The sequence below is a fragment of the Stegodyphus dumicola genome, chromosome X1 (assembly GCF_044657685.1).
Source record: "Stegodyphus dumicola isolate Sdum_Otavi_A_Nest chromosome X1, ASM4465768v1".
NCBI lineage: Eukaryota > Metazoa > Arthropoda > Arachnida > Araneae > Eresidae > Stegodyphus > Stegodyphus dumicola.
The window spans coordinates 27,803,771-27,819,504 of NC_140780.1; the positions used below are offsets into that span (position 1 = coordinate 27,803,771).

A 15,734-nucleotide genomic window follows, 5' to 3' on the forward strand; every position below is an offset into this window, starting at 1 on the left:
TTTGTTGTACCGGTCCAAAGATCTTTCTTATGATTTTTCTTTCAAAAGTTGATATCAGGTCTTTCTCTGCTCTGTTAAGTATCGAATATTCACTTCTGTAAAGGGCAAGATGCCTTATCAAAGTTTTATATAAATTTAGTTTAGATTTTATGTTGAAATAGCTTGCCTTTAAGTTATTGGTGAATCTTCGGATTATGGTAACTTGGCGATTTTTTGGCGACCAACCCTGCTACAGCAACCTGATAGTTTTTTTTTTGGGCGCCATTTTGTTTTCCCGAAGTAAAGGCATTTTTTTTTTTTTTTTTTTTTTTTTTTTACTCAACATTTTTTTCCAACAATCTGCTAGCCGAATTACGCTTATGCTAGAACTTTTATGGAACAAAAGTGCCGTACGAATTGGTGAGTCAAGACTCTAAACAGAACTAAGTGAATTATCGTTATGTCTAGATAAACAACAGAACGTATGAATTGTGTAATAGATCCTTGTATTAAGAACTTAGTTTGTTGAACAGAAGGCACTCCTGGTGCTTACGAAACGAGCTAGCATTTATGGCGTAAACTCAAAAATAAAAAATTAAAATTTAAGCTAAATCTAAGTCTTCAGTAAGCCAAAGGCTACGCAGAAATATTAAACGTACAAGTTTGGCTCAAACCTACACCTGCGTGAAAAAGCACTGACAAGTTAAAAGGCCTCGTCGGAAACCATGTTATTCATCTGCGATTTGTACAAAAGACGGCTTCAGTCTATTATAAAAGATGATTTTAAGAACCTTTTCCAGTAACGGCAGTAGACAAATAGGCCGATAACTTGAAAGATCTTCGGGCGATTTTCCAGGCTTAGATCTCCATGCTTCTAAGCTGCTCCATGCTGCGGAAGGTCGGATTTTTTGAGACAAGTTACTTGTCATTGTAGCTATGCCACAATATGGGAGATTTTTCATAAGTCTCTTTGTAATGCAATCACTTTCAAGAGCCTTTCTTCAGCCTGTGTGATTAATTATATCCAAAATTTCTCTAGGTGTGGTTAACTTAATCAGGTTTTGGGGGAAAGTAGGGTTTATCCAAACTTGAACCAACATCTCAATATGCTGATTAGAGTCTGTAGTTCCTGGGGAACAATTTGGATTGAATTGTTTCGTCAGATGACTTGTAGAGGCAGCGGATTTATCCTGATTTGAGTATGCGAGACAGTGAGGAGTTTTAATTGGACGGAAGACTTTGAACTCCCGCTTCAAACACCTGGCTAAATTTCAAAATGAGCCGTCTTTAAGTTTAAGATTATCAATTTTTGTACACCAGTTTTTGTTATTGTGCCCACTGACGAGTAATTTAACCTTTTTTTGTGAACCTATTTACGTCAGTTTTGAGGGCAGAGTTCCATATTTTGCATTAGTATTTCTGGACTTTATTTCCTTCTGGGATTCTATTTCTAATATGCGCAGATACAGTGGATGGACAAAAATATGGAAACACCTTGTGAAATGCATGTTTGAAAAGAAAGATTGATTTTAATGAAATATGTAGGTGGCGCTGGCGTTTTTGACAACTGACGCCACCTATACAACTTCGTAAATGTGCTAAACAGTTCAGTTGTTGTCGGAGTACTGTTATGTGAGGTTGTCATTGCATTATGTCAGAGTTAACAGACTTCGAACGTGGGTAAATTGTTGGAGCACGTATGGTAGGTGCTTCCGTAAGCAAGGTAGCCGAAGTGTTTAATGTTTCAAGAGGTACTGTATCGAAGATTTATTCCGCATATTTGAAAAGCGGAAAAACATCATCTGCTAAATCACAGCGCGGACGAAAGTGTGTCCTGAGTGATCGTGAGAGACGATCATTAAGGGCAATTGTGACGAAAAATAAGAAGACCACAGCTGCAAAAGTTACTGCTGAAATGAATGTTGTGTTACCGAACCCTCTGAGTACCAAAACAATTAGAAGGGAGCTTCATAAACAGGGAATTGCTGGCCGTGCTGCAATTGAGAAGCCACTCATCAGTGATGCTAATGCCCGTAACAGGAAAAGGTGGTGTTTAAGTCATAAAGCCTGGACTACAGAGCAGTGGAAGCGAGTAATATGGTCTGACGAGTCTTCTTTCACATTGTTTCCCACTTCTGGCCGAGTTTACGTTTGGAGAACGCCATCTCAAGCCTATAATACAGACTGCTTGTTGCCAAGAGTGAAACATGGCGGAGGTTCTGTTATGGTTTGGGCAGCCATATCGTGGTTCTCTGCTAGCCCCATGATAACTGTGTAAGGGCACATGACTGCCAAGACTTATGTGAACATTTTGGCCGATCAAGTTCATCCCATGGTACAAACTTTGTTCCCCGATGGTGATGGTGTCTTCCAAGACAACAAAGCCCCTGTTCACACAGCTCACATTGTCCAGGAGCACGAGGATGAGCTGTCCCATCTCCCCTGGCCTCCACAGTCACCAGACCTGAATATTATCGAACCTTTGTGGTCTACATTGGAACGGAAAGTGCGTTCTCGTTATCCATCGCCAACATCGTTATCTGAACTTGCCACCGTTTTGCAGGAAGAATGGTATAATATTCCCTTGGCAAACATACAGGAACTGTATTTATCCATTCCGAGAAGACTGCAAGCTGTTTTGGATGCCAACGGGTTTCCTACACCATATTAAGCAAAGAAACATGTTTTTTTAAAGGTGTTTCCATATTTTTGTCCAACCCCTGTAACTATCAATGCATACATTTTTGACAGCCAAAAGTCAGGGCTTGAGACTGGAAGTCCTGGAGCTTGGAAGAGAATATCTGTATCATTATCGCTTGGTTTCTAATTGCCCACATTAAATGAAGAGGTCAAGGCGATATTGTAGAAAAGTTTCCAATCTACCATCTTCTTGGGGGGATTAAGGCCTGTCTGCACAGATCCTTTAATTCTTGCTATGACGAGCATGTTATCGGATGATAATTCAGTTATCACCTCCAGTGACATGGGAGTGCTAATGGAAGAGAAATAAGTGTCGAATGTATCGTGATGCCAGTTAGGAATATTGTGGCGGTAAGCTGCCTGCTGTGGAACAAATATATACATGGGATAATTCTTCACATAGTTATGCATTACATGACCGTTACCGTTTGACGTGACCTCAGTCAACGTGTTTGTTAAGATCGCCGTATATGATTCTAGAGGAGTGAGTCTAGATCTTTTGCATTCAGTGGGTTGTCCAAAGAGCTGACACATTTCTTGGCTTCTACCGTGAGATTACATACCGTTGAATGCTTCACTTCTTCAGTATTGTGCAGCCGCAAGGAGGAATACAAATTTATTAACAATATGAAGTCCAAACATTTAATTCAGATTCAAAGGTTAAGGGAAATATTTCAAATTTTAATTTTATGATATATGCATTAAGTATATATTGTACATTTTTCTGTTTTTTTAATTTTTTCACGTGTGAACATCAAAATGTTTTAAAAAAAATCAAAGCAGAATTAATTAGAACTATAAATGAAAATGTTTTAATTTCCTGTTCATAGCTTCACTGAAAAATGATATATGTTACTAAAACTTTCCAAGTCAACTTTGATGTATAACGGTCTCTGAGATACCATAAATGTCTGCCATCAATCTTAATATGACTCATTCATCTTCTGTGCCAACGTCTTTTATGCGTGGATCAACAAAACACAATTAGTTTGAATACTTACAAATGTTTTCTAGACAGAAGTGACTAACGCTTTCGGATTCTTTTTGGAAACCGATATATCTATTTGGCAGTGAACTAAAAATATACATGTATCCATGTTGTTTTCTCGTAACAAAAAAATATTTGCTTAAGAAATAGTGTTAACAAATTATGCCTTTTATTGTACTAAAATATACATTACCTTCTGGAAATGCTGAATTTTTTTTATATTAAAAATAACATTGATTTACAAGTAAGTCGTTTTAAACTACTGCACAATGAGTGTAAATGACCTCATTTTACGAATATCTACCGAATATTACCTTTTCTTACTCTTTTAACTGATTTTCATAGCTAGAACTCAAACTAATGTATTTTCAACATAAGCAGAAAAATATAATCTTCTGTATAGAAGTACAAGAAATATGCAAAATTTTCAATTGTAAATTTACTTTCATAAGATAAATAATTGACGGTACACTGAAAATTTCAGTTGCAGTTAGTACATCTTTCTTCCTCCAAAATACATTAAACACCTTGAATTGTGAAAAATGAGACTGATTATTAATTTTATTTTAGGTTTAAGATCGATTCTCATAGGCCAGTTATTCCCATTTTCCCGTTAAATAATTATTAGAGTATGAAATTCACTTCCAAACTAAAGTTCACTAAAACCTCTAGTGTATTAGCCGGTATCCGCCAATACATCACAAAAATACCAGCCTTCACTTCGATTCTTGAGAAAGTTCAGTAACCCTATAAGATGTTCTGGATTTCCTCTTACAAAGACGAAATTTTTATTTCATTTTCTTGTTAATATTCTCGTTCAACGGTGGCCGAGCTATATACTCTCTGGACACTGGTAGTTCGGTCCGGACTCAAATCCTGGGAAACGACATCGCTGTTTCGCGTCTTGTCATTTTCCACGTGTGCACGAGCTAGTTTCTCTTAGAAAGTCTTTCATGAAGGCATCCCTAGCCTTTAGGTGGTGTGATGTATTTAATTATGGCAAAGCACACGAGGGCAATCTGCCTAAGGGAAGGGATGCCTTCGTGGAGGACTTTCTAAGGGAAACTGTCTCGTATACACGTAACACATGGGAAAAACCACGAAAACGCCCATGCAGCCAGCCCGTTCGCGGGATTCGAACCTCGCACCGAACTACCAGTGTTCAGCGACTTTATCGCTCGGCCGCTGGTGGGCACGCCTACCCTTTAGCAGATAACTCTTGCGTGCTTTCCCATAATCGAACAAATCAATACAAACTTCTCAATGCTCTGTCTCTTTCTGGGCGACTAATCGAAGGTGGGAGATTATTTCTTTTATTTCAATGTGAACTTCGATCCCAAGACTGGCGTGCACACTCAAACAACTGAAAATGCGTATTGTTCAGCAAATTAAGGAATTAGCGGTAATGGAGTACAGCTGGTCACCATTTGACGTCTTACCTATCGTAAGACGGCAAAGATAATCTGCAGACAATAACACTATATTTGATGCTATTTTGAAAGTAAATGCCAAACAATACCTGCCGAAAATAAAAAGAAATCAGGTGTTATAGCGAAAATAATCTAAAAAATTGTTTATGGTCTATTGGCTAGTAGCCAATGAGTTCCAAGTTCAATAATAATCAATAATTAATTAAATGATACAATTTAATCATCGCAAGTTAATTCTGAAGGTTAATGAAATTCAGCAAAACTGATAAGAAAATCTGAAGATGATTTTTGCTAAATCTGCTCCCAAATATTCTGGAAAATTTACTGAAATGTGATCAATATTTTCTTCAGCTGCATGTAGTACTCATTCTCAAGATTTTGATAAAGAAATACATTTTTAGACGGTAGTTCAGAAGGCAAGAAATTAATGTAACTGGAACATTACGCGCTTACGGAAACCGAATTTCATTATCATGCAAATTCAAGGGCACTCGTAAATGCATAAGGGCTCTGAGTTTGCTTGAAATTAAATTTATTACTTTTTTAGAGTTTTAATATTTGAAATGTGGGAACAAATTGTACACAACTTATTAAAATCTAATACAAGATTTCCCTTGTTATTAATTTAACAATAAATTAAACTCAATGCAAAATTTTTAACTAAAAAGTGAAATTTATGCTAAAACATTAGAGAAAATTTACGGAATTTGCTTTTGTTCGTTTTTTTTTTTTTAAATTTTTAAGTTTGAATAAAATCGATGAAATTTAAATTTTAGTTTTCGTAATTTTCATCGCAGACCTGGAGATTTATTGAGCTCTTTTATGTATACTGAGAGACTCTGTCACTATTCAGACCAAAAACTTTCTTCGGTAAATTTCTAGGGGGGAGAGAGGGGAAAGAAAAAGAATTCAAGAAGTGTATGAAAAGTAGCGAAGGTCTTGCTAATATTTATTTTAGATTTTCGTACATGATAATATCTTAACAACTCTTTTTTTCCCCCCCTCTCGGTCGAAAGCGGATGATCGGTGAAGATTATAAATACGTGTTTCCCTAAAATTGTTTTATATGTCGAACTTACACAAAAATTAAAATGTAGCGGAACAGCTTGATTTTAATTTAAAGAAAGGTGAAAAGGAGCGAGAAGTTCTTCAGCATCTGGAGAACGTCATCTAACCGGTTAGAAGTCTCTGTCTTATGCAAGCAATGACAGAAGACATTAGGGATGAAATTTCAACCGGAGAGACTTTTTATTTCTTTTTTGCGGCTATACACCGAGAACATTGAGTGTGATGAAAAGAAGATCATCGGCACCTGTGGCAAAGGATCGCAGCACTGTCTCAATTGCAACTTCGTAACTTAGCCGACTTGACATGAGATAAAACATATTTTCTATGTGTGTCGCACTTCTGATGGAGAAAATATCCAAACCTACAAAGGTGAGACATTTCTGGAAAATTTTTATCGCTTTAGCGTCTTATTCATTTTGATATGTCCTACAATTTTTCAGCAATTAAAACCTTAGCATTCATTTTCAGCGACAATGCCTGTTTGTTTCGTAAATTTTTTTTTAAGTTTGAAGAAGAAATTATAGCTTAATGGTAAGCTTAATTTGAATATGGAAAAGTACGCGAGGGATAGGGCAAGAAAAGTGAGGCCTTCGTGGAGTACTTTTGAAAAGAGAGTGGTTGGATTCACGTTACACACGAGGAAACTGAAAACCAGCGATGCAATCAACCCATTCGCCTGGGATCGGATTTGTGTGGAACTCCCAGCGTTTAGCGGTCTTAAGCCAGTAATGGCTCTGAATAGTTTATATGAAAAGTTTAATTTGACAGTTCTTTATCTGCCTTTTGAGAATCTTTTAATCTAATTTGTAATTCGCTACACTCACAGTAGTCACATCAGATAAAGTTTGTTGGATGCATTTAGTGTTCAGTTTCATATTAGAGGATTATGCAAAAAGATATATTTCCTAGGAAATATGTAATGAAATTTATAACGATTTTTGTCTTAATCTCAGCACAATTGACTTTTTTATTTCTTCTTCTCTAAACTTGACTTCTTAGTAATAACATGTGCTGAGGTCATTAACATTTAATTCGAATGGCTAAGAGCAAGTTAAGTCTCTTACCGCCTATTCTAAACTATAATTCTTTCCTAATGCAAATGAAAGTGTTAAGGCCGAAATTAACCATCACTTACAGAGATTTCAGTTTTTGTTCTCTGTTTTGCATCTACCTTCGGAAGATTTATCGCTCTTTCTTTGTTCAGCCCTCAGGCTGATCCAACAGGTTTCTAGTCAAACTTCTACCTACTTCAGTACCCAAGAGCAGCTCGGCACGGTTTGTGTAAATGGGAAAGCGTTCCGTTGGAGGGGAAAAAAAATATCATGTTACGTAACCTTTAAAAGGAATTTTAGGTACCTAAACAGGTAATTATTAATAATTAATGAATTAATACACTAATATTTGAGTCAAAATACATTCTCACAGTTCAAGAAATTATTTTAATTAAACGAAAGTATGATATAACTAAAACACGTGCATTTTTTCTCAGCTGTTTTATTTGAATTTCAGATGTTTGTTTTGCTACTTATTTATTTTGAAAAAGTATTTCTTATCTGATAATTATCAAATTGTTTTAAATCCAGTATTCTGCTTTGAATCTGCAAAGCTCGAAATAACGTATTCCGTAAAAATAAATATAGCTTTCTTTTAGCTTGATGATAATGTGTAGCATATTTATTACTGTTTATGCATTGTATTCTAATTTCTTAATATACGTATGAAGACACTTTTGAAATGAGTTTTCTACAGCATGTGCACTCGCGCGTAAATGTATGCATTAGTGTTTAGTTTAATACATAGCATGCACATATTAATATAGGCGTAAATACAAATTTATCTTTTAAGAAAACTCATATTCTAGCTATACTATTTCGGTAAATGTCATACGCCTTTATTTGTTTAAATAATTTACTGTCAAAGAACTTACGGTGAATGCTGTGCATAGGGTAAATATTTCCAGCATTTAGTTTTCAAATGCTTATTTTTGGGTTCTTTCTCACTGTTCCCTATACGAGTAAATAAGATGCCTTTCAATTTTTATTATGGTTTGTGAGAAATGCTCTGTAATTATGTTTTTTTTTGCTGTTTATTAATGATTAACATAGTTCAGGCACCTTTTATTACACCAATTTGTACCTTTTATTACTACATCTGTATTAAAGTTAGAACAAGACAAAGTAAAAATAATCACGGATATTTTACCCGATACACGGTATGAGTAAATGCACGGTACCTGATAACATGGTATGTCTAAAATCCAAACATTTTTCTGTTTGTTAAAAGTGTGCATATTTGTTAAAAATTGGACTTTGAATTTTATTGAATTACTGCATTATTTTGTCTTCACATTACAGTTTAGAATCATCAAAGCACTTCTAATTAATTCAAGAAAACAAAAATAAAAATGTAACATTCTTAGAGAGGGTGTTATCATTAATATTGTATTAAAATATATGTAACTGATTCAGACTTTTTTTATTCAACAAGTTTATTTTATGAAATTAGTAATTTTTAACATACATAGTTTAAAAACTTTTAATTTTCAGGAGTGTAATTAATTTCCTACATTTTTAATTTCCTACATTTTCAGGAGTGTTTTTATGAAATTTGACTTAAACGATTGAGAAGTAACGTTGCGCTCTTTTTTACGTTAAAATTCATCTCAGGAATTCTGGTGAACTTCGCTTAAAAATCTTTCAAATGTCTAGAAGTTAAAACCCTTGGTATACTTTATAAATTTTCCTAGCAAGATTTTGATTCTTTAAACTGAAGAGAGGGTAATTTCAGAGGGGCTCAAGCTTATCGAAGGGAGAGGGAAAAGGGTGCATTAAGCAGTATCACATTGTTTCGGTAATTAGTTATAATTACATTATTAAACTATAATTATAAATATAATTTATTAATCATATAATATTATCAGTTTATTTAATGACATAACAATTAATAGAAAAATGTACTGCTATAATATATCAGAGAATGAAAGCATGTTAAAAGTATTATTAGAAAGAAATTATTACTTTAAAACTTGGAAGGGTCCAGCTTACTGACAGACGAGAAAGACTATGCGCTAACGTGCTGTTTTCCCATGTGTCACGAAAATAAATGCGAGAAATTAATTTATAGTTATTAAGAATAGCAATTTATTGATGACGCGATATTTTAAATAATTTATTTAATGAGTTTATATTAATGTCTTGTAAGTTACTTTTCTGTGGCCCATGATTTTAATAAAATTTATTATGTTGTTCTAAAAGTACGGCCACAGAAACCACGGATTTCCGAATCTGTGTATATTTTCACACATTAATTATCACCTTAAGAGTGTCATTCGAACTTAAATGTCAAGAATATCTCTAAAACCTGGCTTAGATGAATTTGTTGTCTCATGCGTGCCTATATAGTGATGTCTTAAATTGCACTAGATGTTTAGCCTTGAAAGTTAAGGTCATAAATGTTTTCCCTGAAAGGTGTCCAGAGTTTTGAATTTCTTTAGTTAATTTTTTACATTTGATCTCGGTGTTATTCTGTCCGAAAACCTGTTTAAAAATATTTGAAATTACTATCACATAAGGTAACCGGTATTCATTATTTCAGAATAAATTCCTAAATATTTGCTATATATAAGATATTGTGTGATCGTGGCTCTAAGACGCATATTAAATTGGCTCTAGAAGGTACAGGCCCATCAGCACTTAAGCGGTAAGATCGCTGAAAACTGGTAGTTCGAGCCGGTCTTGCCGTATGAGAGTTTTCATGGTTTCCTAATGTGTAACGTTGATACAAACCAGTTTTCCTTAGAAAGTACTCATCCCTCCTCTTAGTTTTTTATATGCAGTTATGTAATAGCTCTCATATGCTCTGCCATAATCCAAGTGAGCTAACGTGGAGGGAATAGAAGTTAACTACCTTTCATGTAGCAGTGAATAAAGTTTATTAAATAATTCTCCTTATTAGTCCCTAAACTGAAACACTTTTTATTTTTAAGTTTATTCCTTACAATAAATGAGCTATATATAAGATTAATACAATCTTCGGCTTCAAAATTCTTTATTGATTCAGTTAAGAGCAAAAAGACGCAAGGATTCCTCTTTAATTTGACTCGTATAAATTAGAATGTTTAGTTACTGCCGAATTAATAAAATGGTGTTTTTGAAATTGTAACTATTTTTAAATTTCCGAGATCAGTTATTAAAGGTTTTTAGCTACATTTTCAGAATGTAACAAAATAGCTCGTAATAGAAGTGATATATACATATTCAATAATATCAGAAAGATTGACTGAATATCTTTTGAATGACTGCTGTTATACCAACGGTTCCAGTTTAAGAAATATCTAATGCTGCAGATTTTCAAACTGCGATAATCATATTCGAGTTGCATCTTTTAGTACAAATATACAAACCTTAATTTTATACATGGTCAATAAGGAACCAGAAGTATCATTATCACTCAAGCTTAATTTAAAATTCCGGAAGACTGCATACAAATGTTGATAAAGATTGCTGCGAAAATTAATTTTTAAAAAGCAAATTTTTAAACATGCTTTGACGTCAGAAAATATTTATTTTTAAACAATGGCTCCAAGTTCCCCATTTCTAAAAATAATAAAATCCATTTTTTATTTAATGAAGATTGTTTATGCGTTTCGAGTGAGAGTTTAGGTACATGATTTTGCCAATTGTTTCAGGATGAGTTCGCAGGTAACAGATCGATTTTTGTACAGAAGGTTTCTTAGATGTAATTCAGTAATTGAAATTTTCTTCGTTCAGTACTCATATGAATACTTTAATTTTATATATTTTTATTAAAACCAGACACGTAACCGTAACTGTTTCTCTTTGAAAGCCTACCTTATTTGAGTCAATTTTTAATCTAACTATGGATTTACTTCCAAAACTTGAAGATAAACTTATTCCCGCAACTTCTTCGAAATATCCTGTATATTTTCCTGTTTAGTTTATGCATGAATCACAAAATATTGAAATCGCGATTTCTGTACCGTTCTTTGCAGGAACGGTGAACAGGGAGATAGAATATAATAGAATCTTAAAACATTAATTAGATGCTGTTGGTAAGGGAGCCCAAGTTTTCAGCACATCGTGTCACTGCATCACCATATCCTTACTTCGGCAGTGGAAAAGACATAAGTACATAATCATAAATTTTTCTCATAACTGAATCAGTAAAGAATTTTGAAGACGAAGATTGTATTGATATTATATACAGCTCATTTATTGTAAGGAATACTCTGAAAAATAAAAATTATTTCAAAAGAAATAAGGATTAAAATTGTTATGCGTTCATTTTATTACATGCTATTGCTTTTTATAATTAATTACACTATTTTTTTGAGAGTGACTGATTTCTACCATGAGTTGAAACTGATCATTTCGTTTTATTTCAAATATTACTTATCGTTGAACTGACCGTTTTATAAATATGGTGACTGTAGTTCGAGAAATGAATTCCTTTCCATATAATCAGGAATTAAGAGACTACTTAGTGTTTAGCATTGAATTCTGAAATAAATTACAGGCAGATGTCTGTCAAATTCATAGTAGAATTTCTAAGCCTGTTATCGTACAATAATAATAAATTTGCCGGAGAACTCCAGTTTAGGCAAATTTTAAAGTCTAAATTAAGTTCAAAATGCAACGAAAAATAATAAGGATATTTATAACTTTGCTGTTATTCGGAAATATTAGGGTGTGATGAATGATTGTTAATTCAAGTAACTTTTATCCAAAAATTAATTTATCAATTTATTAATTTAGTTTAATGAGTTTTAATTTCCCAAATATTATGTTAAATACATTTTTTGCCGTAGTATTATTTCATTCTTCTTAGAAAATGCTGCAAAATGTATTGTTTTCCCAAAGGTTGTAATGTTCAGCTTTTTGGAAAACTGAACAATTCGTCAGAGAATAACTCTACTGAAACTGCTTAGAACTTACCATATATTCTTGCATTTACAATCGGTGTTGGTGTGTTGAGTTATGGCAAAGCACACGAGGGCTATCTGCCTAAGGGAAGGGATGCCTTCGTGGAGGGCTTTATAAGGGAAACTGGCTCGTATACACGTTACACATGGGGAAAAACCACGAAAACACCCACGCAGCCAGCCCGTTCGCGGGATTCGAACCTCGGACCGAACTACCACTGTTCAGCGACTTTACCGCTCTGCCGCTGGTGGGCCTACAATCGGAAAAGTATACTCGAGGAATAGAAAGTGTCTACACGTAATAAAATTCGAAAGAAAAAGGTTTTATCTTTATGGAAAAAGTTTAATTAATTGACTTGCACATATAATACTAAAGCATTTGCGAAGAACATATTTCGAACGTGTTTCCTTCCTAAATACTATCGGTTCTGCCCTTAAAGACAGTCAGTGAATTGTCGAAAGTCAGCTGAATCCCTGAGTGAAATTCAAGCAACTTTATTTTTTGTTCCTTCTCTAAGGACTAGGCAGATAGACCTTATGTGTTTTGCCATATTCAAATAACCTAATTTCTTCTAAGGACAGACGCAAGAATTGTTGAGAATGCCAAATTGGAAATAGCTCAACACTTTAACTACATATAATTTTGTTTCTGTAAAAAGAGCCTGCATAATTAAGCACTGTAAAAAAATTCACCGCAGTAGCTTCATAGAAAAATTTTTGTTATGGTATGCTTCAGATTTTTACGTTTGCTCAATCTGTTTATGCCCATCGGGCCGCCCAAACGTGGTTAGTGACTTTGACTGCTGTGCTGAAGGGTTCGGATCCTGGAGAAGGCATGGATGTAAATTGTCTGCCCCTTCATAGAAGGTAACGGTGGTCGCCTATTAGATGCCTCCATGATAAAAGGACTATCGCTTCTGACCTTAGCAGTGGCCAAAATGGCTAGCGCCCGCCATTAAAAAAAATATACCCACCAGCGGCAGAGCGGTAAAATGGCTCATCACCAGTAATACTATTAGATGCGTGGTGCATCATAACCTTTCAGGTTATACGCCAGTAAATGCATTATCACCACCATCGACCTGGGTCCGATTACAGGTGCACTGACTCGCTGCATAGGTGTTTTCGTGGTTTTCGTCATGTGAAAGATGGACATGAGGTAAGTTCCCTTAGAAGGTAACGGTAGACATTCTTTCCCACATGCAGATAGGGTCTGAGCGTGCTTTGTCATAATCAAATAAACCAAACCAAACACAAGCTATGGAAACAAAGATTTATGCCAATTATTGAAGGTTCTCCCTTAATTGTCGATGCTTTTTTTGATTTGTATGGTGAGAACTCATTCAAGATGCAGTGTTAGATCCTGTCCCTAACGTAGGATTAACTACTGCGTTTTTAGTATGAAACGTATTTAAGCTGTTGTTTTATTGGAAACTCAAGTGTTCTTCCAGCTGAGTTGGCGAAGTGATCCATATATCTTAATTTTATTATTATTCAGATGTCCTTACATTAAAAGAGTGAGAGAGACTAATCCAGGAATCGGTTCTTTTGTGCAAATGAAGCATTATAAAAGATTATGCTAAGCTCCATTAATGCAATGCAGTTACAAGTTATTTTGGCAATAAGTTTTAGTTGGGCATCAGGGCTTCTACGTACCTTTGTAAGTTACAGAGCATTCTAGCAGCCAAGCTGATAATACAACCAGAACTAGAACTACACTCCCATTGTGCAAAATTACTTGTTAATCAGTGATTAATGGTGTAGTCTAGAAGAATTTCTACATACCGTCACAAGTGCGCAGCCGAAGGGCCGGAGACTCGAAATTACCTTAAAACCAGCGAACCAGTTAAAGAAGACAGGCCAAGTGGGGTACTGGGGTTAAGGCGGACACCTAGCGGTAATCCTTTCGGAAGCTGCGCGTCCTAACGCACCCAAATGGGTGGCTCTAGCGAGTTCTGTTTTATTATGTGTCCAAGACCATAAATAGCTCTGTCAATATAACAACCAAAATGTTGTACACTAATAGTTCTAGTCGGATTCGAATCCAAGTGAATGAGTATTTTTATGGTTTTCCCCATGCGTAACAGAAATATAAGCCAATTCTCCGCTCCCTTTTTTGCACGACAGTCCACATGTGCTTTGCTCTAAGTCAGTCAATCTAGCCAAGTAAAGTCTTCATTCTATAAAAATTATCGCCTTGAAAACTGATAGTATAAAAAAGTATTTTTTGCGCAGATACAAAATATGTCTACTGTGCAAGTTCTTTGTTTTGTTCTTGATCATTTAGCATTCGTTAACCAAATGAAAACAAGAGAAAAAACTTCAGATGTGGCCTTTGGTAGAGAGAAACCTCTTATAGCGACCGCTTCTGAAAGTGATTATTATTTACAAGAAGGTAATTAAATAATAATAATAATACTGAGCACCACCGATAACCTTGTTCTCTGATTAAACGACCACCACAGACAGAAGATAATTTTTATCTGAAGTCCTAGGTAGTTTCTTAGCGGGTTTCAACGTATTATGCTATACAGTAAAGCGATAAAGGGTATTTACTCTAGAACCCATCATCTGCCGATTAGTAAACAGTGACAGTTTCTTTTCGAGTTCTGTTGGCCAAAGAGAAAAATAATTTTGGTGCGCGCAATGCTTTGCTAAAATGTAAACAATCAGCTTCTGTTGATGCTTTTTCTACGACCGCTCGATTTACATTGAATTCAACGTACAGAAAAATGAAATCAATAGCTCAACTTTTTAAAATCTTGAATCAAACTATTAACAAGTAATTTAATTCTCGGTAATAATAATGAATAATCCTAAATAACATAGATATATGGAATCAATATAAAACGCCTATTAAATTTAAACATTTTCGTTTTCACAGAAATTTCTTTTTTTTCAAGCTTAAATTTTTCATGTTTATTACAGTTAAGTGTTTTGAGGTAATAAATGGAAATTGTGTTATTTATTTAACTTTAGATTCCACAGCACTTAATTAAATCATTTCACTTCAACAAAAGAAAAAAAAACACTCATACATTTGACATACATACAACTTTTATTCTCATGCAAAAAACTCACACTCTGGGATTTTTCATGCATGCGAATAGAGTTTCTGACAGTTATATTCGAAGTGGCTCGTAATAATGCCAGCAAAACGTATTATTTTCATTTATCGTGAACTCCTTGATCCATTTAAAATTTTATGTTTTACTCACCTTGATAATGCATAGCAAATTATAAAGTACTGTTTAAAGGAAGCAATGGGCATTCTTTGCTGAAACTGGAGCTGAAAGAATATCTTTTTCCCTAACGGCGGGCCCTCAGTCTACTTCGGCTTGGACGCAACTAAGGCCAGAAGTGGTGGTCATTTTATTAAAGAGGCACCTAATAGGTGGGCCACCTTTGCCTCCTATGAAGGGGACAGACAGTTACAACCATGCCTTCTACGGGATTCAAACGCGGACCCTTTGCTATCGCAGACGGCTTCCTTAACCACTATACTGTCTGGGCTGGAGCTGATGGAAAAGCATGCTTAATTGAGCAGTTCTATCAAGAGGCTTATAGTCAAGCATGAAAGCCCACATTTAAGTTAATGTTTGTTTACAGTTACGGTTACATACAGGCA

The 15,734-nt window shown here is 34.8% G+C and overlaps 1 protein-coding gene across 4 annotated transcripts in view; it reads left to right on the forward strand.

Annotated features, from left to right (window-relative positions):
• Positions 1 to 15,734, forward strand: part of LOC118198573 (MFS-type transporter SLC18B1-like) — a 94,632-nt gene that overhangs the window by 9,495 nt on the left and 69,403 nt on the right. Inside the window, exon 1 of one of the 4 annotated variants that reach the window (XM_035370279.2) lies at positions 6,413 to 6,534. The exons of 2 other annotated variants lie outside the window; for them this stretch is intronic. The gene's annotated coding sequence lies outside the window, so the exon portion shown is untranslated. Of the gene's footprint in view, positions 1 to 6,412; positions 6,535 to 7,378; positions 7,530 to 15,734 lie in introns of those variants that run through there. One more of the 4 variants, XM_035370275.2, reaches the window with a different exon arrangement.